The 26304-nt window shown below is 39.2% G+C and overlaps 1 pseudogene; it reads left to right on the forward strand.

The window, feature by feature from the left end:
- The first annotated feature begins 19708 nt into the window (after positions 1 to 19708).
- LOC102990271 (polyadenylate-binding protein 2-like) lies at positions 19709 to 20402 on the forward strand (annotated as a pseudogene).
- Positions 20403 to 26304: the final 5902 nt, after the last annotated feature.

The raw sequence follows: 26304 nt of genomic DNA on the forward strand, positions 1-26304 counted from the left end.
AAAAAAAAAAAAAAAAAAAAAAAAAAAAATCCATTTGTAATTAAATAAGGAACTAAAAATTCATACCGAATTAACTCACAAACGTTTTTTGTGAAAACATTTGTCATAGTCATAGTCAAATGTCATAGTTATAGTCATTTCAAAAGAATGTCATAGTCATTTCATAAAGATGAAATTTCATATATAGTAAGACAAAAATATAATAAACCAGAAAAATTGTTTATGATTTTGCATATATATAAAAATAATGTGAACACATTAATATCCCTTAAAATTATTCTTAAGAAACAAAACATTTTAAATCAAAGCAAGACCGTTTTTAAATTTGTCTGGCAAACAAGTTTACCAAGGATCAATATTTCCTGACTTCTTCTGTTAAATCCACTTTTCCCTCCCAACTCTCAAAGGAAATTCAGAACAGAATATTTCAAGTCTAGTTTGACATGTATTGTCACAATGACAAAAATGGCAGATAAAAATCAGAGGATAAGCCAAAATAGCAGCTCATGTTCATGGGTCCTTTTATAGTTGATCTCAAAAAACATCTTTATTTCAATTCTTACAAGATTGGCTGCAGTTCTCAAAGTGTGGTCCTCAGATCCCCTGTGGTCTCTAAGATGGCTCAGGAGGTTTATGAGGTCAAAATTATTTTCTTTTTAATGCTAAGATGTTATTTGCCTTTTTTCATTACGTTGATACTTGTACTGATGGTGCAAAACAGTGCTGAGTAAAACTGTTGGTACCTTAGCACAAGTGGCCCCAGACTGCAACTATAGTCTCCATACACTTCAAAGCCATGCACTAGCCGGGGAAAAACACCATGCAAGTTTCGCTTAAGAACATCCTTGATGAAGCAGTAAAAATTATTTATTTTATTAAATCTCAACCCTGAGTATACATCTTTTAATAGTCCCTGTGACATTATAGGAAGTAAGCATAAAGCAACTGTATTGCCTATGAAAGTCTGATGGCTGGCTTGAGGAAAAGCATGTGTGATTGAATTGCAAGCTGAACCAGAGCTTTTTCCATGGAGGACCATTCCTAGTTGAACAAACAACTGACAGGCTATACTTTTTAGGACATGGGTATTTGACAGACATCTTCTCAAAACTTAGCAAAGTGAGACTGTCACTTAAGGGAAAAGTGACGATATTTGTGTCAATGATAAAATTCAAGATTTCAAGAGGGAATTAGAATTTTGGAAAGCTTGTATCCACCACCATGAGCTTGACAGCTTCTAAATACTTAAAGAATTTACTGAGAATTATGTGATATAAATGAATGTAATTTTATATTATATATTATATGATATAAATGTTATTAATTATATAATGAAATGTGTCAAAATTTGGAAGATCTGCATAACCCACATTTTCCAAGTAATCAAGGCATGATGTTAGAAAATCATGCATGGGTAAAAGATACATTCAAAGTGCAAATCTGACTAATGAATTTTAATGTAACAGAACATGAAAAGCTCATTGATATGGTTTCTTATTCAACATCAAGAAACTACCACTTGGTGACTCTTGGTGTTGTATAAAAGAAGAACATTCACAATTATCTAAAAAGGCTATTAAAATATTCCTTTTTCCAACCACGTAACTGTATGAGGCTAGATTTTTTTCATATACTTCTACAAAAACTATATAGCAATAAATCAAGGAAGAAGCAGATATAAAAATCTAGTTTGTCTTCTATTAAGTCAGACATTCAAGAGATTTATATAAATGTGAAAAAAAGTAACAAAGCAGCCAGTTTAAAATAAATATAATGCTCTTCTCACTAAATTTATTTTTGTTTTGGAAAATACAGTAATGTTTCACTAAAATCCTCTGATTATGTTAACATGCAATGGATTTATTACTGTTATTCTAAAATAAATTTATGAAAAATAATTTAAAATTTCTGTTCTAATTTTGAATATGGAAAATTTCTAATATAGTAAATATCATAGCTATATAAAGAAAAGCTCTTTGGAGTCCTTGACAATATTTAAGAGTCAAAGGGTCCTGAGACCAAAATATTTGAAAACCACTGTGCTATAGAAACAATATGTGTTTAATGATTATATGATGACATACAACTAAGACTGAATTGTGTTTAGTATTTGCCTTTTTTCCTTTAAGGTGACTTAACCAATGTAGGGGACATAGGCTTTAAAAATTATTTTTTATTTTTTATTAAGCTATACATGTAACACTGTATCAATTTAAGGTGTACAATGTGTTGGTTTGCTACATTAAGATATTGCAATTTGACTACCACCATAGCATTAGCTAATATTTCTATCATGTCACATAATTACCATTTCTTTTTTGTGGTAAGAACAATTGAGATCTAGTCTCTTAGCAGCTTTTAAGTTTATAATATAGTACTGTTGACTATAATCACCATGCTGTGCATTGGATCTCCAAGACTTATCTACCTACTTATAGCAAGTTTGTACCCTTAAAAAACATCTCCCCGTTTCCCCCACCCCACAACCCCATCATCTTACTCTCTGTTCTTATTAGTTCGGCTTTTTTAGATTCCACATGTAAATGATATCATACAGTATTTGCCTTTCTCTGTCTGACTTATCTCACTTAGCATAATAATGCCCTCAAGGTCTATCCACATTGTCACAAAAGGCAAGACTTCCTTCTTTCTCATGGCTGAATAATATTCCATTGTATATATATACCACATCTTCTTTGTCTATTCATCTAATTAACCTATTAACAGACACTTAGGTTGTTTCCATATCTTGTCTATTGTGAATAATGCTGAAGTAAACGTGGGTGTACAGATATCTCTTCAGGATTGCTGATTTCAAGTCTTCTAGATATATACCCAGAAGTGAGATCACTCAATCATATGGTAGTTCTATTTTTAACTTTTTGAGGAATTGCCATATGGTTTTCCATAATGGCTGTACCATTTTACATTCCCACCAACAGTGTATAAGGGTTCCTTTTACTCCACATCCTCCCCAATATTTGTAACCTCTTACCTTTTTGATAAGAGTCATCCTATGGTGATATCGGGCCGTAGGCTTTTTAACTCAGCATCTCTTGGAAAAAAATCAGTCCCCTGCTATTCTCAGTCCAAGAGGCTGATCCTGCTCCTGGATCAAGAGAAGTTCGAAATGTACTGCAGAGCTTACCTGCCAGAGGGTTACATCCCCCTGAGGAATGGGCAGGTGACTCAGACAAGCCAAGAAAGGAATTCCTATATTTACAGTTTTGGCTATGTTGCTAGCTCTGAGAAAGATGCAAGCCTACAACTTCATCTTTGTTAAAAAGAAAAACTTCTAGAATGTAGCCAAGACAGGTATTAGAGACAAGGGGAAAAAATGTGCCCTGATGACATTGAACCTCTATAATCAACATGCTTGAAGACCGTTGCATCTCTGGCTTTTCTGGTATGGAAGCCAACAAATTCCTTCTATTTAAACTTTTATGTGCTGATTTCTACTACTTGCACCAAAATGACTCCTAAGTAATACAGAATTTGATATCTGGAAGTAGAGGATTACAAAGAACAGACCTTAAAACATGATACTGACTGAGCTGAGGTGAGGTGGAGGATTCCCCCATCTCAGGCTAGAAAAAGGGCAAAAGCTGTTATTTGATAGAAAAGCAGCCAGTTACAAGGTACCTAGTGTATCTCGGAACTCAAATCACATGAATATCAAGGGTAGAGTGTTAGGGGAACGGAAAAAAACAAAGAATCTTAGAAGGCACTGGTTACTTCTTTCAGCCTTCAGTAAGATCATACAAGAAAAGGGGCTTCCCTGGTGGCGCAGTGGTTGCGCGTCCGCCTGCCGATGCAGGGGAACCGGGTTCGCGCCCCGATCTGGGAGGATCCCACATGCCGCGGAGCGGCTGGGCCCATGAGCCATGGCCGCTGAGCCTGCGCGTCCGGAGCCTGTGCTCCGCAACGGGAGAGGCCACAACAGAGGAAGGCCCGCATACCACCAAAAAAAAAAAAAAAAAAAAGAAAAGGATGGCCTTCAGCCTAATCTGGCAGTTCTGGAAGAAGAAAGCAAAAGGGATTTAGTCCTTACAAAGAGTCATCCTTTCTGCCTGTGTCTGGCACTCAAAAATGACCAATAGCAGATAGCCCTGTGTCTTTTGGGATGGCAGAGGTATAAATCTCTGCCTCATGCTAAAGTTAGCACGAGTGGGAAGCACATGGAAAAGAGATGGGGATTGTGGCGAGCCACGGAGCTGGAGAACCACTTCCAAACACTTCCTGCCATATACTCCCTGACTAACATGGAGAGCAGTTACACTCCTCTGTAAAAGCCATCCCCAGGAACCCTACCACCGAGGAGTAGGATCCGCATGATGACAGCCCATTGCTTCCCAGTCTAAGGTCCAGATGATTTGGGAGAGGGGCAGAGCATAAAGGCAGATTGCCTGAGAGGAAGAATCCATGAGGGCTGGAACCCAACTGATGGGCATGAGTCTACAAGAATCAATCTATGGAGTATTCAGGAAATAAATAGACCCACAAGTCTGTCAGGAGAGGCAGTGGCACTGCCAGAGAAAAGTCCAGGCTCACCAAACAGCCCTGAGAATGCCCACCTCACAAGGCTAATTCCAGCCCCCAAACCTGCACCAATAGAAGGAAGGAACTAAAATATTACAGCTGTTAGAAAAAAAGCCTCCCCAATGTCCATCTGCCATATAGCTATGCAGGATAATGGGAAAGGGAGTTCCTCCCAGAAAGGAGAGAGAGACAAGCCAGATTCTTGAACAAAGAACTCCATCCACTGCCAGGTCAGGGAGTCCTTGGCTCTCTTTGTCCTGCATGAGATGATTGCTATGAACGTGAGATCACTATTTAGGGGTTATCCTTCTCTCCCTTTTTCAAATGGAAGTTTTATTGCAGCAATAGTGTTTTTTCTCTGCTACTGCTAACTGGTAGTGTTAAATATATCATTTAGCTAAAGGATACCAAGCCATGAGGAGCTACGTCTAGACCCAACCAAGAAAAATGCCATGACTTAGAGATTTTGGAACTGGATGAGCCTCAGAGTTGTCTTCTGTTTGAGTAGAGGAAGAGACAGTATTCCTTGTAGAGGTATATTTGCATTATATTAGCCAGGGTGATCTTGAGAATTTTTAAATGGGAAAGAAGGTGCATATGGATGATGGGGAGACAAGGGATGGAAACATAATGGGGCGATGTAGTTAACCTGTGTCTTGTTCAGCCCAGAATCTCTTTGGGAACCATCTCTTCCTCATTCTGAGTCCAAGTGGTTTGGATGGGGCCGATCGCACCTCCTGGCTCTAGGAATGGGCACATCCTGGGAGTCTGGCCAATTAAATACTCAGTTTCTTCAACTATAGTGATTAAGTCCAGGGATGGTCACCTGACCTAAGCCAGGCCAATAAAAGCTCTCCTTGAGACTTTTGTTGGAACTGTTGAAAGACAGACTTTTTGATTTTTTCATTAGAAATGCCAGCTGCCAGTAAACAATTGTTGCTAGTCATTTTTTCTACCTTGCACGGAATATCTGCTTGATAATGAAGCCAAAACCTAGTCTGGTAAAGCAGAGAGAGGAATGAGTCGTATTTTGAGCTCCTGGATCTAACCATACCTAAAGCTAGACAGATAAGTCTGGCTTTTCAAATTATTTGAACAATAGATACCTTTTGTGCTTATAAGATTCTGAGTTAAGCTTCAAGCAAAAGAATTCTAATGAACACAACTAAATAAAATAATTAAAAATTTTTTTTTATTCTTTCAAAGAGAAATAATTGAACTGCTAACTAAAACAATAATTTTTTTAAGAAAAACTGATGTATTTCTGGATTCTAGTATGTATTTGTTTCTTTAACAAATCTAGCATTTCAGGAGAGAAATTGTTGATTAAGGAATCTGTGGAAGAAAAAAAAATCACTGTAACCTGAGATGGCATTAGAAGGTGACTAAGGTCACAAAACTTTGTATTAGAGAATAATCCCCCTGGACAAAGTGATGAGAGCCAATCATTTATCCTACTTACATTCAGAAAAGTTTTGTGTCTGTTTGTAATAAAAGGCACTATGTAATAAAATCACTAAAGCAAGTTAAAAACAAAAAGATCCAAATTACAAAGTGGAAAAGGAGAAAGTTGTACTGAAAATCCTAGGTTGAGTTTCTCCAGTAGAATCAAGTGCAAGACTGTCTCCGAGCTTCTGAAAAGTCAAAGCAAAGTGAATATTGAAAAGTTCTGTAGCATGGTTACCTTAATTAAAGGAAATAGTTCATCAGAGAGAAATTATCTCATTTCTAGTGTTAAAGTCTAGAAATAACTTATTACCTAGCTCTTCATACACTTGCACCATATAATATAATCAAGTCTTTAACAGAAGCTTCATAAAGGATGCAGGACTGTTCTAACGCTATTAAAGAAAAAACTGACCCTTAATTAAAGCTCAGAGGCCCTTGTTAAATTACAAATCTATAAAGGCAATTCCAGAAGGAAATAAAAAAAAAATGAAGTATACATGCTCTGTTCTTAGTCATGTGGCTTGATATTTGAGCAGATTTCATCAAGTATTATAGTGAAAGGGAGGTGACAGTGGCATGTCCCTTAAGACCACTTCCTCCAACAATCATCAGTTGGTTCATAAAAGCTTATAATAAAGGTTATACAGCAAACCACTAGGAACTAAATACTGAAATCAATCATAAGAAATTATAAGAAATCATAAGAAATTAAGTGCCTAAAGCAGATTGCTGACTAAAAGAATACCTACATGCATCAAAAGTTTTACAATGAAAATCAAAGCCTTACTTGCATTTCTTCCAAAATGGGGAGTAAGAAGTACTACAAGAACATATAACAAAGAGCTTTCAAAATGTCTTAGATAAGAATTAGAGTCTTTAGAACAAAGATGTTTTCTATTATACTTTCTTCACTCTACACCCATAGCTGCAGTCAGGTTCTTGTAAACTCAATCTAGACTTTTGCATTACCTTTCTCTCCATGGTTCCTACTTGTGAATTTACTTTAATTCCTCTTCCTCTTTAATTACTTTGACCATGTTGATCAATTCCTTATAGGACCTACTGAGTTTTTTAAATGATTTAAAATGAAGACTGCATGTTATACTGGCAAATCTCTCTACAGATTTTCTAATTTTTAAAAATCTTTCTGCGTTTTCCTTTTCTTTCTTGTCTCCTTTTTTTTGTTGTTGTTCTGTTTTTCACATTCCACCATCCTTGCTAATGCCTCCCATTCTTCCTGGAATATAATCTGCTTCCCAGCTAGCCAGAGTCCTTTGGGCTATATAACATGGGATATTTATTATCCCATTGCTCATATTTCCACAGAGGGCAGGGAACTCCCACTCACCCCTTTGGAGGGATTAGGACTGGAGGAACACTTTTGTCCCTCTTTTCCTCCCTCACTTAATCCTCCCCCCAATTAATCCTCCCCTCTGGAGAAGGAGTGACTCGAGGTTGGTAAACTACAGCCCTGGGCCTGTTTTTATACAGCCCACATATATTTACACATTTTAAATGGTTGGGAAGAAAACAGAAGAAGAATATTTCATGCCACATAACATGTATATGAAATACAACATTGTGTCTCCTCCAAATGTATCTGTTGAAGTCCTAACCCCCAGTACTTCAAAACGTGGCCTTAATCTGCTTACGTGCAGATATAATTGGTTAATGTTGGTTATACTGGAGTTGAGTGGGCCCTCTAATCCAATATAACTGGTGTCCTTATAAAAAGGGGAAATTTGGACAGAGATATGTACACAGGGAGACCATCAGGTGAAGATGAAGGTGGAGATCAGGGTGATGCTTCTATAAATTAAGGAATGCCAGAGATTGTCAGCAAACCACCAGAAGCAAGAATCAAGGCATGCATCAGATTCCCTCACAGCCTTTGGAACGAATCCACCCTCCCTACACCTTGATCTCAGACTTCCAGCCTCCAGAACTGTGAATACATTTCTGCTGTTTACGCCACACATTCTGTGGGTACTTTGCCATGGCAGTCCTAGTAAATGAATACAACAGCCATCCTCATTTATCTACACGTTTTCTATGGCTGCCTCTCTGCAACAACAGCTGAGCTGAGGAGGCCTCAAAACCTAAAATAGTCACCTTCTGGTCCATTATAGTACAAGTTTGCTGATTCCTGATTCATCTAATTGGTGAGGTAGGGGAAAGGGTCACTAGGCATATACAGCCCATTCTCCTTGTTTCTCTCCTTTGAGAACTGTCTGGTGATCCTTCCTCAGCCCTTCTCTCTTCTACAGAGGAGGCCTGGAAATGTCCAGCTGATCTGCCTGGGACCAGTGGGTGAGATCTATTCAGGATAAAAGGAAGAGGAAAATAGGAAGGCGATTTCGGGTCCAAGACATGGTCTCCAATCTAGATTTATCAGTGATAACATTTTTATTGTAATCTCCTTCTGACACCTGTATATATTTCTCAGTTGGTTTCACATCTGGAGGAGAGAGTTACGTGAATCATTGGCCCCCACCAAACCTCAACTTCTTCCCCCTCATAGCAAAAGAGTGTTGGAAATCTCATTTCCTTCTTGAAGTCTCTCCAAAAAGGAAGTGAGCACTGATTTTTTTAACCTGTCCATATCCTCTCTGAATATGCAATTCTCATGACTCATTCTTAAACTCTAGACCACATAAAACCACTTGCAGTAATGCTTACACAAAGTTTAGATGATTTTTTTCATGCTATGACCCTATGTATTTATGCGAGTATCTGCATGCCCTTTTACAGAATAGCTCTAAATTATTATAACCTTCCCCAGATTATGAGCTCCTGAGCAGGTTTCTGTTTAACTTGGTTAAACAGAAGGTCTGGTTTGATTAATAACCAACACAATGCTCTGCTAATTAATGTGGTTTCCCTCATTAATAAAAAAGACCCTACCAATCCCTTGCCAACAATATTATTATGCAGGTTCATAAGGAAGAGAAGATGGAAAAGATGCTGATGATAAATAAGAGCTATGTAGCTTGAAAATTTTAATCACTAATAAAAAATATCTAGAAATATGTCTGAGAAAGAAAAATCAGTCTCTAATCTGTCATCCATACCTTATTAATTTACTCAACCCATTGATATTTGTGGAAAATGCTATTACACACAAATTCTCTCTGCCATCCTATGGAGGGAGGCGATGAAAAATAATAAGCTAAAATGAACAGCTGGTTAAAGACCTTGACATTCAGGCAGAAAAAATCTGGTTTTGATCCGATAGATGTTCACAAAGAGTAGCTGAGAAAATGGAGTGTTTGGGGAAAATCATTCTAGCAGTTGTGAATATAGACATCACAGCTAGATAATGTAAACTATGGACTTGTCTGGCCAGTGGGAAGGAAGGGCAGGGTAGGCCCCGCAGTCTGTTGGCTGGAGGCATCTAAGGGTATTTAGGGAGATAACTCATCCAAAGGCAGGACAGCTGTTTTTAAACTCAGTGGGGCATTGTTAACAGTGTGGGGCTTGTTACCTGGATGTTTCTCTGGCACCTATGAACCTCTCAGGGAGAGGGGAATACAACACAAATGAAGTGAAAGAAAGTTTCCTGAAAGACTCTCTTGAGGGCAGTGTTTAACAGCATTTGTAACAATGGAAGCTGGGGGTGGGAGTGGGGCAAAGGTCACTTCCCCACTCAGGGGGTGACCTTTCTGCTGGAGCTCTGAGCTGCATTAGGGAACAGCCTAGGGCTGGACCAGACAAGTGAGAGAGCATAATGCTTGGGGAGTCTCAGTACCTTTGGAAAGTTTCAGCTGCTCATGATATGGGCAGTGATCGATGACATCATGGATTCCAAACTGGATCATAAAATAATAAAAATGGTACCTGCCACCATGTAGCCAACAAATCCAAGGCTCAAATATGTGTGAGCTTTTACCCGCCCCCCCCACCAAGATTCCTAGGGGAAAAAAGACCCTAAGACTGGTTGGCAGAAATTGTAGAGTTGTAGTTTTGGAATTACAATAAATGGGAGCTTCAAAGTGAGCGTGTGGTGTGAGTAGTTACGAGCGTGTTGCTTCCAGGTTGCATGGCCTGGAAAACACAACTTACAAAGCGGAGGAGGTGATGTGGGACTGGAGTGCTGGTTGTGTTAAATATCAGCTGTGTGACACTGGTCAAGTCATTCAAATATTTAGGGCTTCAGATCCTGCATCAAAAACGTGAAATCTTTCAAATGTCCTGACAAGGTTGTGGTGAAGCTCAAATGGAATCACATGTGAGCAAACCCTATATTTAAAGTGCTATAATTATCATTACAGGGAGTATTTGCAGAACAGGCTATTTGTAAAAGGTTCTAAGTGCACTGATTTCCAGCTGTCACCTGATATGAAATGCTTTTGTGTCTTCCAAAGCCATTTTCCAAGAAAATAATTTTTCTCACTTACACAATTGTCTCAGCAAAACCTAGAGCCACTTGAAATGACTGCTTTTAGGAGTGTCCGTGTATGTCTGTGTACCCAAAGGGGACACGACTGGGAAAATGCAGCTGTAGCTGGCACAGGAGAAACGAAGGGCAGAAAAGCCTTTGGGGCAGTAGAAAGTGTGGATCATAAAAATCTTGGCCTTATTTTAACATTTCTCAGAGTACAGGAGAGTCAGTATGTGATCTTGTTGGTAGTGGTGGTTCTACTGAGAAATCTTAACTTTAAATTGCCTGCCAATCTCTATTTTGTGTGTCCAAGAAGAGCTATTTATTACTTTTATGAAGCCACCAAAAGCCCACATTGAGGGGGAGAAAAACTAACTCTTGAGCAGTATATGCTCTCACACTAAATATATAATGAGAGTAATGGGCAGAAGGTTCTAAAGATGGGCAATATCTGTTTTGATAAAACAAATCTAAGATTGCCCCCAACAGAAAGACGTCCCTCCCTCACCTCCACTAACTTTCTGTTACCCACCTAGGGGAGCAAGTTTCCGAGATTTAATGATGTGCTGGGATGATGGATTTTCCCGGTTAGTTGTCCCTGATAGCTCACCTCCACAGAACAGCCCTTTCTTTAGCCAATAACAGTAACCCATGTATTTATATGAGTTTCACAATCAACAAAGCACTTCATATACAGAAAACTTACTTTATTGCAGAAAGGCGATTTGGGGGCTCACTTAAACTCAGGGAAGTGATTATGCATATTACCTTTAGGACACTGCATCCCCTTTATCTCTAGGTTCACTTGTTCACGGGGTTTTTAGAGTCATGGCCTTCAGAATTCACCTTTACTTCCACACTTGTTCCAGGGGCAGAGCTGTTTTTCTCACTTTCCTTAAGAAAACCAAGATCATCTTTGAATGAACTGCATGTTCATCCTGCAATTCAAGGTCATCCCTGATCCCCTTATATCTACCTGAAGTCTAACTCCGTGAATTCTACCTTAGTCACATAAACCTTCCTTAAACAGTCTGTTTCTTTAGGATAACTGTCCAAAGTTAGGTAATTCTCTTAACTTTCTCTCATTATTTTGTTAATACTCTCTCTGACTTGGATGCCCTAAGTTTATTTACTTATTTGTAACAATTTATAAATAAATAAATAGATAGGTAGATAAATAAATAAGTGATTTAGATCACCATCATGTCTTTCCTTCTGGTTTGTTACTTAGAGCTGCTCTGTTCACCAGCCACGTGTGGCTATTGAACACTTGGAGTGTGGCTGGTCCAAATGGAGATACGCTGTCAGTGCAGTGTAAAATGCACAGCACATTAGGAGGACTTAGAACCCAAAAAAGAAAGTAATATCTCAGTGATAATTTTTGTGCATTGGTTACATATCAAAATGACATTTTAATATATTGGTTTCAATAAAATGTATTATTAAAATTAATTTCACTTGTTCCTTTCACTTTTTTTTTTTTTTTTGCGGTACGCGGGCCTCTCACTGTTGTGGTCTCTCCCGTTGCGGAGCACAGGTTCCGGACGCGCAGGCTCAGCGGCCTTGGCTCACGGGCCCAGCCGCTCCGTGGCATGTGGGATCCTCCCGGACCGGGGCACGAACCCGTGTCCTCTGCATCGGCAGGCGGATTCTCAACCACTGCGCCACCACGGAAGCCCCACTTTTTTTTTAAGTGGCTACAAAGTTTAAAGTTATATACGTGGCTCACATTATACTTCTATGGGCAGCGCTGACCTAGAGCTTTTAACTTTGCATTCTAGGTCTTTATCCTACTTCCCCTCCTCCTCCCTCATGCTTAATTCAAGCCCAAATCTCCTGGCCTATTTTCTTTTTCTATGGTATTAACATCCCCACTGAACTAACAATTCTGTTCGATTACATCTGTCCTAGCCAAAGACGAGTTTCTCAGCCCACAGGTGGTGGGGGATAAAGTACTCACTACCACTCACAGCAAGTATGCTGGCCCTAAAGTTATTCCATTAGAAAAAAAAAAAATTCCCTTATTACTGAAATAATGTCTGGCGACTTAATACAAAGTAGGCAGAACAATGGCAGAATATTCAGAGATATCCCTACTGGTCTTGGAAAGCAGAACTGACTTCCTGGAAAATTACATCCAGTAAGACAGTTCCACATGGAGTGAAACAAATTTAGTCCTGATATTCAAGGGAGTGCATAAAGATTCCTCTGAGAATGTGGAGTTAATAAAAATGGATGGCGAAACCGGTTGTGTTTTTCTTGAAGGGAGTTCATAGGCAGTATCAATCCAGCCCAAGGGAACAATGGGGCTGAATATTTTCCAAGTGCTTGACATAAAGAGCAAAACTTATTTTCTCCATTGTGGTCTGCCATTATTTTTACAATTCTGATATTTTTACAGACAAATCAATCCACACACAGACATGTTTATAATAAACCATTGTTAAACCCTGATGTTTTCAAACTTACAATGACCAGAATATAGGAAGAACCACCTGCCCTGTATTCATGTCCTCTTTACCTGCTACTTCCTCCCAGCCATGCTTTCTTTCTCCAGCCTCAAGTTCTGCCTGGGACCCGTTAAAAAAACACTTAAGGCCTTAAGAGAATCAGTTAAAAAGCTGTGGGAAAGCAGGAATCATTCAGGGGGCTGGCCTCCAGAGTTCTGCCCCTCTCACCCACCTCTGAAACAGTTTCCTGTGCATTGCTTGATTTGTTTTTACCTCACTGTTGCCAACTTTAAAAAATGCACAACATGAGAGTGTGAGTTAAGTTTTATTTGGGGCAAAATGAGGACTGTAGCCCGGGAGACGGCATTTCAGACAGCTCTGAGAAACTGCTCCAAAGAGGTGGGGGGATGCTCAGGATATATGTGATTTTGGTGAAGGGGGTGTACGTGCAGTCAAGCACATATTTTTTGCAGAAGGTTGCTGCTAGTCTCGTGAAGGTTACAGCTGGTCACGAGGAGCAGACGTCACCATGAAGGAGTTTAGTGCTTTTCTAGATATGACGAGATACAAGAATTGGGCTCATAAAATTGGCTCCTGAAGATATCTAACTATCTGAAGACCTGTTCTGCCAGTTTCTCCCAGAGCACAGAGCGCCTCATTTCTGCTCTCCACCTGAACTCTCAGGGGGTGTTGAAGGTCAGCAGCTGCAGCGGCACATGATTTAATCCTTGTAGAGGTAGATGGCAAGTGCCAATGGCAAGTGCCAGTTTGCAGCTGACACTGTGTTACACGGCCAGAATTACCGCCCCCCCCCCCCAGCCCCGCCACAGATTTATTTGGGTTAAGAGACCTAAATGGGAAGGAAACCCAGAAAAGAGGGGATATATGTATACGTATAGCTAATTCACTTTGATGTACAGTAGAAACTAACACAACATTGTAAAGCAACTCTGCTCCAATAAAAATTAATTTGGCTTCTTACCTGCTGCAACCTCTTGCTATTTGTGGAACCTTGGGAAGCACACATTACCCCATGTGGATAATAATAAACACTCCACAGAATCGAGATAAAATGGTACAGATGAAGTTATTTGCAAAGCAGAAATAGAGTCACAGATGTAGAGAACACACGTAAGGATACCAAGGGGGAAGGGTGGGGTGGGATGTGCTGGGAGATTGGGATTGACATATATACACTACTATGTATAAAATAGGTAACTAATGAGAACCTACTGTACAGCACAGGGAACTCTACTCAGTGCTCTGCGGTGACCTAAATGGGAAGGAAATCCCAAAAAGAGGGGATAGATGCATACGTATAGGTGCTTCACGTTGCTGCACAGCAGAGGCGAACACAACATTGTAAAGCAACTCTGCTCCAATAAAAATTAATTTAAAAAAAAAGAAACTTCTAAAAATGCAAATATTTTTGAGAGTGTTAAAGGGCTTTCAGAATTTTACATGTTGGTGTGAATTATTCAGTCAAACTGCCTCTCTGCTCCCCCTCCCCAACAAGTGATCAGCAGCCTACTCACTGTTTGTCTTCCTCAGTGATAAGGACAGGAATCTAATTTCAAAATAAACAAACAGAAAACTGCCTACATGGGCTCCTCCTTAAATCTGCCAAGATATTAATATTTTAGCAGTTAAAAGAGCCATGTCAAGTCTTTTGAGACATGTTATGGCCAATTCACAGTGTTCTTTCTTGCAGTGGAACTGCGTCTTGAATTTCCTCCAGTAAAATATTGTGAAAACTAGGAAGCGCGAGGAAACTTCATTTTTGCTTCATGAAAGTAGGAGGCAGTATGGGACACCAATTTATGGTCCTATGGTTTTAACTGTGGGGATGGAAATTTCATCTTTGGTTATGCAGCTATTTGGGGAGGGTGGGGAAGAGAGACAACACAGGTCAGGAGCGATGGCATAGTTCACTAACTCACCGCCCATTCACTCTCCCGGAACAGTTGTGTAATTACTAAAGAACATGTACCTCAGGACACTGACATTTCTGACCAGAAATTCACAGTCACTTCTGCACTCTGTACATCTTAATGGAGACTTTCCTGGATGTTTAAAGTCTTTAGGACCCTTTTGTGTCGTTTATGGACCAAATCCATTTAGATCACCTAAACAGTGGCCATCCCGATAGGGGCTGTCTTCCACTGATCACTTAAGGTCATAACACATGCCCTACTCAAAAAGCCACAGAAAACATATCCTTGATGATTAAAATGTTCTTAATCCCTGTTCCAAGTTCATAACACAGAAGATCAACAGTGGAGAAAACTTGAAAATTTAGGAAAGCATTATTTTTTCCAATCTTCTTACAGGAGACGATGCATTAGTAACACTTCTAAGTGCTACATCCAGGCAACCCAATGCCAGAACAGCAACCCTCACAAGCTTCTACACAGAGTAGGCACTCAATAATATTTGCCAACTGACTTGTTCAATGTTCTTTTAAAATCACTGTGAAATGTATATCCTGTTTTACTTACAAATGTATTTTCTCTAAATACCGTCTTACCATAGATATCAACTCATTTTCAGGTGCCATCTGGTGTGTAACTCTGACACAGGTGTATGTGCTACACAGGTCTGCAGAGTGGAGGATTTATTACCACAGCTGATGCTGCTATCCATTCAAGCCATAGAGGAAAAGTATGTAATCAGTAAAGGCTATAAAATGAACCAAAACAAAAGCCTTGAATTTTTCAGATACATCGTTTTAAAATACTTTTCAGTAATTTAGAGGAGAAATATATTTGGTTGGTAGCTGGGGTGATCTCATGGGCAGATACATCTAGTCAGGGCTTCAAGAATGCAGTGGCCACATGTGGCTTGTGACTGCATATTTTCAACCCCACGACTGGGCTGTGTTCCTGAAACAGATGTCATTTTACACAGATGTGGCTCTGTATGTATTAGCTCCAGTAAATACTCTCTAAATCTGCAGGGGACAAAAGGAAGGACCTAAACATTCTAGAATAGTTAGTCATAGTTAATCATGAAACAGTATAAATACTAGTGTCTTATTCTCTAGGATATTACCTTTTTAAGAATAATGAGCAGTCTCTACATCTGCTGGACCACTACTTACATACAGATAGTCCCTGGGAATTACTACCTCAGCCTAGTGGCCAAAGTAACTCTGCTTCCCCCACAGCCGCTGCTATGAGGATATGTTTCACATGTCCTTCTCATTCCTTTGACCATGCAAAAATCCTTTGAACTTTCTCCCACTGTGGAACCCAAGCAAGGATCCATCGGGTTGTTATGCTAGAAATGATGGTGGGGGGGGAAGGAAAGAGAGGCTGGATAGCTCCTGTAGCATCATCACCTGAGGCTTCTCCTCTCTCCCATTTCCACTGCTACCTCTCCTCCAGCTAAGTTACAGGATCACGTCAAATCTCTAGCCCCTGTTCCATCCCAACTCTTACAAAGCCTCCAGCTATTTCTTAACTCTTCCTTAGCTTCTTTAGTTAGCTTCCAGGAAATTCACTGACTACAGGTGGCCTCCAAAGTATAGATAAACATTCATTACGTGAGACCCATCACCTGTCTTATCTCCCTCTAACACTCTTCTGGGAAAAATAAAAGGTATTCATAGGGGGCTTTTATGTGGAACCCCTTTGCTCGTTATTTCATAACTTCCAATGAAAACCGTTAGAAAACTTGCAGAGCAAAGAATTGTCCTTGCTGGAACTACTTTCCTTATTTCTCACTAGTCAGGGACTGAAAGACCTAATAGTTGAAAACAAAGAAGGTGGCAGTGGAAAGGGCAGCATGGTGCCCAAACCCTAGTCTTCTCAGGGGAAAAAAAAAGGGGTGACCAAGAGTCTGACCTGGGTGGAAAAATTTCTCCTAGATAGAAAGTCTTCATCCGTGACAACTCTTCAATTCTTAACGTCCTGGAACCCATAACTTTTTGTGGTGTGAATGTGTATACATCTACCTTTCTAGTGTTAAAACTTTGCCAAAACATTAGCCCAATTAGTCCAAATGTGTCTGAGTAGCAACTCCTACTCAGTAGAAAAGAGACCCTACTGAAATAACTAGAAGATACTACACACTGAACATTTAATGAGTACCTATAATTTTCAGTTACTGTGCTAAGCACTTAGGTTATTGAGATAAATGACACAGTCTGGACTTCAAAGTGCTTCAAGGTTGGTGAAAGGAAAAACAAAGAAATATATAAATAATATTAATGTGACAATTGTTAGAAGAACAGGGCCCTTCCTATAGACTGAGTCTTGAGAACCTAGTAAAGTGAATCAATGTGAAGAAGATAGAAAGGGAATTCTAGGTTAAAGGAGCGAAAGATGCAAATATGAAGAGTGTGAGAAGAATTCAAAAGTAGTTTGATATGGCTGGAATATTGAGTGAAAGATGGAGGAGACAAAAGAGGAGAGGCTGGAGAGGCTGCATGGCTAAATTGTGAATGGCTTTGTCTTACATGCACAGAAATTTGATTTTCTAGCAAAAAAAAAAAAATTTGAAGACATTGAAGGATTTTCCCATAGAACAGAGACATGATCAGACTTAACTTTTTAAAGGGTCACTCTGTTTGTATTTTGGATAATGGATGAGAGGTATTTGATACTAAAGACCAATTAATAGGCTGCATTTCAGGTGAGAGATGGACCACCCAGAGCATTGGCATTAGGGATGAAAAGGAGATGAGTTAACACCTCATTAGAAATGCAGACTAGAGAGGACATGGTGACAATGAATGTGAGTTTAAGAGAGAAGAACAAAAATAGGGTGACTCCAGGTTTCTGGCCTGAATGATGAATTGACTGAAAGTGTCTTTCACTAAGACAGGAGAAGACTGTAAAGTTCAAGACTGAGTCTGAAGTGCATTGGAACATGCAGTTCAAGATGCCAAGACAGCCAGCCAGGCACAAGGGTCTGGGCTCAGGAGGAAGATGAGGATGCAGATACAGGTTATGGAAAATATATCTGACGGAGCTGGCTAGCACCCCACCCCACACCTACTTCCCTGCCCAGAATATAACTCTCCGCATCACCCTGTCCTGTGCCTTCCACCCACCCGTGAGTCTGGGAATTGAGCATAAATCAGAAGCTGCTCATGAGTCACTGGCTGCAGAAATGGGCTTGACCTGCCTTCTCAAATTGAGAACAGAGAAGCCAGAATAGCCCCAGATTTTCAACTGGTGGCTGTTTGTCTTTGCTTTCTTTTAAATACCCTTCTTCGCCTTGGCAACCTGGCTGTCTGAATTTATAGTTTGGACTTTCTCTTTGTGTCAACCTAACCTGGACCATCCCCTTAAGCCAGGTCACAGTCTGCGGTAGCCCAAATGATATTTTCATAAAATTTAGGAAAAACTGTCCTCTTTGGTTGGCATTCACTGTCTCAAGTACTCACAAATTGGTGAGCAGAAGATATCTTTGTGCTGATTAGAAAAGGTGACCCTTGTGCAGGGCATACCATCTGTATGTGCAGCCTGACTTCAGACTGAGATATTTGGCTCTTTGGTGAGGATGTTTATGCCCAGTTTAAGTCCTGAGCTGTTCGTGTGTCTCATTTATATTGGCAGCTACCATGAAGAGCTTTCTTCACTTCACCCCTAGGCAAATGACATCTGAGATGAGTAGACAGAAATAGTCCCATTACGGCAGAAGGCTATATTCCAAACTTTGGAAATGTTCTACTAAAAGTATATAGAAGTCTTAACAAGCAATAAAGGGTTAGACACCTTGATCCTCCATCCTCTGCACAGCACTAGCCCCATAGGAAACCTGCGTAGGGCTGGCGGAGGCCTTGCTCTCAGTATTTGGCAGCCAGGGCTACATTCGGAAATGAGCACACATTCCTCAGACATGTTCCACAGGGCAGTGAATTCTGCACATCTTTATGAGTGAAACTGGGTTTTGCAGCCTAGCCTGAGAAAATACGAAAATGACAATAAGTCAGATGAACGAATGTACATCAGGCTGACATAAATCTGTGTGGAAGGATTTGTCTCCTGTCTTGGAAGAAATCTAGCTAATGGCAAAATTCCTCTATTATGGGACCTCTGAGTTCATGACATATTCAGAGGAAACAGAAGTGAGCTGGCTCTTTAGAAAGTATTCCCTAGAAAAGGAAAACGGCAGGGAAAGCTTTCAGAAACCATTGTTCATCTACTGAAAGATTCACAGATAGAACAGCAAAAAAAGTTCTTCTGCCAGATTGACCCCTGCTTGCATGCTGCCTGTTCATATGTGACTTGGAAGGAGTGCCCATGGCACATAGTGGTGGTAAAAACACAAAACAGAAAAAGATTCTCAGAGGCAATATAAATCCCAGTATTAATATCTGAGGCTATGTAGTCCTCCTCTCCACACCCTATGTCAGTGAGAACTGGATGAGCACTCAGATTACAATACTGTTCTGAACGTACCAAAATATGAAATAGTCCCAAATTTCTTACTTAATAGTTTATAAAGTTATCCTGTCCTTATCCTAAATGAGCTAATGGAAATAAATTACCTGCTCCAGGATAATTAAGAGCTTACTGTAAAAACAAAGTAACCAGAATAAAAAGAAAAAGAAACTTTAGAAAGTCAGTTAAGGGCGATGGCGGCGATGGCGGCGATGGCGGCGGCGGCAGCGGCAGCAGCGGCAGCAGCAGCGGGGGCTGCAGGCGGTCCGGGCTCCGGGCCGGGGCGGCGGCGCCATCTTGTGCCCGGGGCCGGTGGGGAGGCTGAGGAGGCCGGGGAGGGGGCCCCGCGGGGTGCAGGGGACTACGGGAACGGCTTGGAGCCTGAGGAGCTGCTGCTGGAGCCCGAGCCGGAGCCCGAGCCCGAAGCGGAGCCGCCCCGGGCCCGTGCCGCCCCCGCCCCCCTCGCCGGAGCTCCGGGCCCTGGGCCTGGCTCGTGAGCCCCCGGCAGCCAGGAGGAGGAGCAGGAGCTGGGACTGGTCTAGGGTGACCCGGGGGACGGCGCCATTGAGGACCCGGAGCTGGAAGCGATCAACGCTCGAGTCAGGGAGATGGAGGAAGAAGTTGAGAAGCTAAAGGAGCTACAGAACGAGGTAGAGTAGCAGATGAATATGAGTCCACCTCCAGGCAATGCTGGCCCAGTGATCATGTCCACTGAGGAGAAGATGGAGGCTGATGCCCGTTCCACCTAAGTTGACAATGTGGACTATGGTGCAACAACAGAAAAGCTGGAAGCACACTTTCATGGCTGTGGTTCAGTCAACCGTGTTACTATACTATGTGACAAATTTAGTGGTCATCCCAAAGGGTTTGCATATATAGAGTTCTCAGACAAAGAGTCAGTGAGGACTTCCTTGGCCTTAGATGAGTCCCTGTTTAGAGGAAGACAAATCAAGGTGATCCCAAAACCAAACAACAGACCAGGCATCAGCACAACAGACCGGGGTTTCCCGTGAGCCCGATACCGTGCCCGGACCACCACCAACAGTTCCCGCTCTCGATTCTACAGTGGTTTTAACAGCAGGCCCTGGGGTCCCGTCTACAGGGGCCGGGCTAGAGCGACATCATGGTATTCCCCTTAGTAAAAAAAAGTGTGTATTAGGAGGAGAGAGAGGAAAAAAAGAGGGAAGAAGGAAAAAAAAAATTTAAGAAGATTAAAAAAAAAACAAAGAAAAGAAAAGATGGGTCCCCAATGCCTCTTTAATAAATTACATTCCCTTAAGAGGCAATAGCCAATGGATTATAGCATCACATTAAGATGATGTCTTTCTCCTTTTTAACTTTCATTGTTAATCTTAAAAAAAGAAAATCAATAGATTTCTAATAAACACTTTCTTCTTGGGCTGAGAAATACTCTAAGAAGAAAGCCTTGAGTAAAAGTTTGATGTTATCCATCAGTCGTTCTTCACCAAAAAGAAACGAAATGTGGATCACAGTAAATATAATTAAGATGTGCTGTATTTTTCTTTTCTTTCTTTAATTAAAAATAATTGTCTTTTAAAAAGTACACTTTATTTTTTCAAGCAGTTTTAGGTTCACAGGAAAACTGAGTCGGAAGTACAGAGATTTCCCATATACTCACTGACAGACCCCACACACGTACACAGTCTCCCTTACCAGAGTGGTACATTTATTACAACTGATGAACCTACATTGACACATCATAATTACCTAAAGTCCATAGTTTACCTTAGGGTTCACTCTTGCTGTAAATTTCATGGGTTTTGACAAATGTATAATGACAGGTATCCACCATTATAGTATCATATAGAATAGTTTCACTGCCCCAAAGATCCTCTGTGCTGCACCTATTCACCCCTCCCTCCTCCCTAACTCCTGGCAACCACTGATCTTTTTACAGTCTCCATAGTTTTGCCCATTCCAGAATGTCATGTAGTTGAAATTATACAGTATGAAGCCTTTTCGGATTGGCTTCTTTCACTTAGTAATATGCATTTTTTCCAAAGGCATTACAAAATTCCCAAGGCAATGAATGATATGGCATAATGATAAAGAGCATGAAGACTCAGACTCAAGTATTGGTTTTGCCCCTTTGGTCAAGTTACTTACATTTCCTGGGCCTTGGTTTGCTCATCTGTAAAATAAGGATAACATTAATACCTATCCCACTAACTTTATGATGTTGTTGTGAAAATCAGATTTCTTTTTAAAAAATGGCGGTAATAATGCCTATGTTGTAGGGTTGTCGTATGGATTAAATAGGAAATGTGTGTGAAGAGCTTAGCACTGTGCCTGGAACATATTACATATTTAATAATGGTAGCTGACAATTTTCAATTTAATGTGTGCTGAATATTTTCTATTTGACCCTCTAAAACTACTCTCTGCTCTTTTCCATCTTCCTTTGTGGGGCACAATTGCTAAAGAACACATGAAGTGAGTGCCCTTCCCTCCTGATTTCCTGATGAGCTCAGCTAATTAAAAAAAAGGATAGAAGCTGGGAGGGAGAGAGATGGGTGTTTTCTCCCTCTGCCTATTCTTTGTCAAGCTGGAGCCTGGCTGTGGCTGCAATCCTCTTCAAAGGCCAAAGATTCCTCCTGGGCTACAGTTGTTGGTTTCCCTTAAAGCTGCCCAGACTTTTGTAAGTAACCTCTTAAATGATCTCTTTTGAGGTAATTTAGAAAGTTTCTGTTGTTTCCTGTCAGGAAGACACATGATATTTTCCCTTCATATTTACTTGCAAAATTATTATTACTCTTTTACATTGTAAAGCAGCCAGGGACTCATAAAATCAAAAACCATAAGTAATTCTATAAAATCTTGCACATTACTACTAATATCCCTCTATATCCAACACTGGTCAGAATTTATGAAGATGGATCAATACTTTTGGATTCAAATTAAAAATATGAAAAAAAATTAGAAATTTGGAAAAAAGTTATAAATATTAAAAGTTGTAAAATATCTATAAGAAAGGCTGGTCAATTTTTCCTCGTTAAAAATATACCAAACACAACAACAACAAAATTCCTGGACATTATTTAGCTTGGTAGAGCAAAGACAATTATTTAAACAAAGTGTATTTAATGTTTATAACTGATGTTTTACAGTTGTATTCCCCAAGAGGGAATCAGCCTCTTTTCTGGAACCCTGATCACTGAGAGGCATACTATCCTAATAGAGAAGACTTTTATAATAATAGTTCAAGGAGATCTTCAACTGCAGCAGGAATTTTCACTAATAATTAAGAAATTAATTGAAGCACATATGATCTACTGCTATGACTCTACTTATCACAGTGGACTATCAATTTTATCTTAAAATCACAGAATGCATTTTTTCCAATTTTATAAATATTAACTATATATGTTTTTCATTACAAATCATGTTATAATAAAAAACAGGTCAACCTTAATGTTTAACTTAAAACACAAAAGTAATAGAGAACATGCAAATATGGCACTCTCTTCACTGTATGAGTGGGGCATGGCCCTCCACCCAGAATATTCTGTAAGAAAACTACTTACTTTAGTTTTTGGTCGAGCTCCAGTTGACATTTGGTTTGGCACACCATCAAGATTCTGAATGTTTCCAGTTTTATTTCTACAAATTCCTTCCTTCTGATGATTTTTCTAAAAGATTACTCTTCAGGTTTATAGAATTCTGTAGAAAAAAAATTTTAAACAAGTTTTTTCATGTACAAAGAATTATTCTCAGGCAATAATTCAAGTGAATTACTCAATAAAAACACATTTTTCAAAAACCTGAATGGTTTTGAAAGTTAACATAAAATGTGAGAATATTCCTAAATAGCAATAATGTTTCCAAAGACATTTATACTTAGGCTCAGTAAGATCAGTCCTAGTAAAGCCTGTGAACTTGTAAATATAAATTTATAAACTAAAAGTAATTTTATACTACCAAGGTAAAATATAGTACTATATTGGCAAATTTTAAAACTTTTTAAAAAGCAAAACCAAAGGTATTTAAAAACTTGAAATAAGAGGTGGCTCATTCAAAGCCACAGTATTCTTTTAAGCTTTAAGATCTCAATTTATATATTTTGTAATAGTAGGGAACAAATTACACAATTTTATTTCTGAAGATTAGCTGTAGAAGTAAAATGAGTAAAGGTGTTAGCATAAAGAGAATCCTAAACTTTTCAAATACAGTAAAAGTTCTTCTTCCAAAATGTTAAATTCTTATTGAAGTCATTGTTTTCACTAATTCTTCCCATCACTTGGAAGTCTGCCACATCTCTCTATGTCCAAGTTCCTTATGTAAGTTACCTAGAAGCCTATGCTGCAGTGTTCTGTCCTGGTTTATTCCTTCTGAAAAAAGGACCAAGGTTTTCAGAAGGAAAGGTTGGAAATGTGAATTTTTCATTTAACTAAAAATTTAGTCATTGCTCATCAGGTTGTTCTTTGGGGTGGGAAATAAAACATCTAGAATATACAGTCTTATGTGTAAATCTAGCACTGCCAAATACTAGCTATATAACCTTGGACTTAATTTCCTCAAATCTAAATTTAATCACCTATAAAACAATACCTTCTGACTTCTACTGAACACTTCTTTGTGCTTGGCATATTTGGCCAATGGAATGTGAGTACAAAGGAACATGTCAAGTCTGAGCAGAAACTTCATATGTTCTGCTTGAAAATTATAGTTTTCTTACTCTTGATGCTTACAGAAATTCCATTGTGGGGAAAAGAAATAAATATGATGAAAAGAATGCTGATGATATGGTGTGATAACAGGCACTACGTTAATGAGTTTTACATATTAACATTTTGGGGAGAATCTCCTGATTTGATCTTTTGAACAGAAATTTACTAATTCAAAAATGTCTGAGAAGTGTTTGAAGGACCTAGAAGAGTGTGTACATATTCTGCCCTTGAAAAAAGACCATGAAGGATCTAACAGGGTCTTGGCTTAATTCAAATGCACAGTGATTTTAAAAGGTATGAAAGTTATTAAACTGGAGAAAAAACAGTGGCAAATTAGACGTGTTGGACAGGCAGTCAGTGGTGCTGGCAACACAGTGAGTTGACCAATGAGTACTATACTCTTCTGACTAAGGCTAATGTCCATTTCTGCTGGCTGGCGTAGACAGTTTGACAGGTGCCTAGAAGAACACCCACTGTGGGTTCATTTGTAAAATGAGGATGATGCTGGCACCTATTTCAATAGGATGCTGCCTACTACATGAAAGCCCCTTCAGTACTGCTGTAGCTGCTATCGTAACACAGCCTCTTTTTCTTTGGGAAGTTACGGACTGTATCTTATTTAGGAAAAACTAACATTTGATGACAGAATGTTAAGCACAACATCCTGTGTATGATACTTTCACATGTATTCCCTCATTTTTTTCTTCTCAGTAACTGTGAGGGGGGTCCTGTTTGTTGAATTTTATAAAAGAATTCCTAAAGAGAACAAGTTGCTTGACTAGGATCACATAGCAAATGAGAATGCTAAGATCTCTTGATTCTTCTCAGTAACTTCTCTCTTCCCCCATATTTCTCTTTGTATCCTGGCCCAGCCCCACTTCCCCAACCTCTCCAGTCTAAATCTCAGCAAGGGTCTGTTCCATCATAGCCTTTGTTCAGCTGGTTAATGGGCTTGGGCTCCTTTTAGCCCTACTGAATGAAGACAGACACCTGTGGAGGCAAGGAAATGGGGCTGAAACTTCAGGAAGGAATTGACCACTACAACCCAGCAGTTTTGTAGAGCTCCTGTGGCCCAGGTACAGCCACTTATAGCACTTAGTGAACATATGCTAAGGCACTTTATAATTTTGATGCTGTTATAATACAAATAATATCCTTTCATAAAATTACATTTTCTATATTGTTACTTGCATATAGTAATTCAATTGATTTTTTTGCTTAATTGATGTTGTTTCCATAAATATTTGTAAGCTTTCTGATTAACTTTATATATTTTTGGGGGGCTGTCTTTGTACTCTTACATCGGTGACTAATGGTAACTTTGTTTCTTTACCATTCCTCATTCTTTTCTATTATTTTCCTTATAAGTAGGCTCCACCTCCAGTCAGAGGTGGTAGTATCCTGATTTTATTTCTGATTTTAAGGAGAATGCTTCCAGTGTTTCTCCATTTAACTGCAATGCTGACTGTACTGGGTTTTGTTTTTTCTTAATCAGGCAGTTCCATTCTTTGATCAAAATTTTTTATATGAAAGGATGTTGAATTTTACTGAATGCATTTTCTCCATCTATTAAGATGATCAAATTTTTCTTCTTTAATCACTTAATTTACAAACTACATTAATTAATCTTATGCTAAACCAACCATGCATTTCTGTATTATATTATCAAGGTACCCTTCTAGTCTTTAAGATTATTTATGATAATGAAGATTGGAATTTGTCAGATGCCCTTTAGATAACTATTCTTATCAATGAACTATAGTAATAGATTCATAATTATTAAACTATCATTATATTCTTGAGATCAACTGTGCTTGGCTGTGGGAAGCAGTTCCTTTAACTCTTATTGATTTGGTGTTTTCTTTGGTCTTTTTGTATCCATTTTCATTTTTTGTCCTCAAGTTTTTGTGTCAAGATGACATTAGTTTCATAAAATAAATATGGAAACTATTCCTCTTTATAAATAAGATGTAGAAATTTTATATTGCATGAGAATTATCCATTCTTTGAAAATCTCAAAGAACCCATAGGCAAAACTCTTTGACCCTTAGAGGGAGGTACTATTTTGGTAACTTTAAAAATTTCTCCTATTGGTTTATAGTCCATTTTTGTAAGTTACTCCTGAGTGAATTTTGACAATATATGTTCTATTACACTGTCTATTACATGAAGTTTTTCAAATTTATTAGCAGACTTATGTAGACTCTTGCACTTTGAAAATCATATTGTATCTGATATTATAGCCCTCTTATTCCTGTTCTATTTATATTGTCTAGTGGAAAGAGCCTAACCAAGGATTTAGGTTAGACAGACTTAAGGTAGATAAGCCAACTCACTTGTTAGATCTCAGCTTAATCACCACTGCCTCTGGGAAGCCTTTCATCACTCCTGGTAGATGTTTCTGT

This window comes from Physeter macrocephalus, chromosome 13 (assembly GCF_002837175.3).
Source record: "Physeter macrocephalus isolate SW-GA chromosome 13, ASM283717v5, whole genome shotgun sequence".
Taxonomy (NCBI): domain Eukaryota; kingdom Metazoa; phylum Chordata; class Mammalia; order Artiodactyla; family Physeteridae; genus Physeter; species Physeter macrocephalus.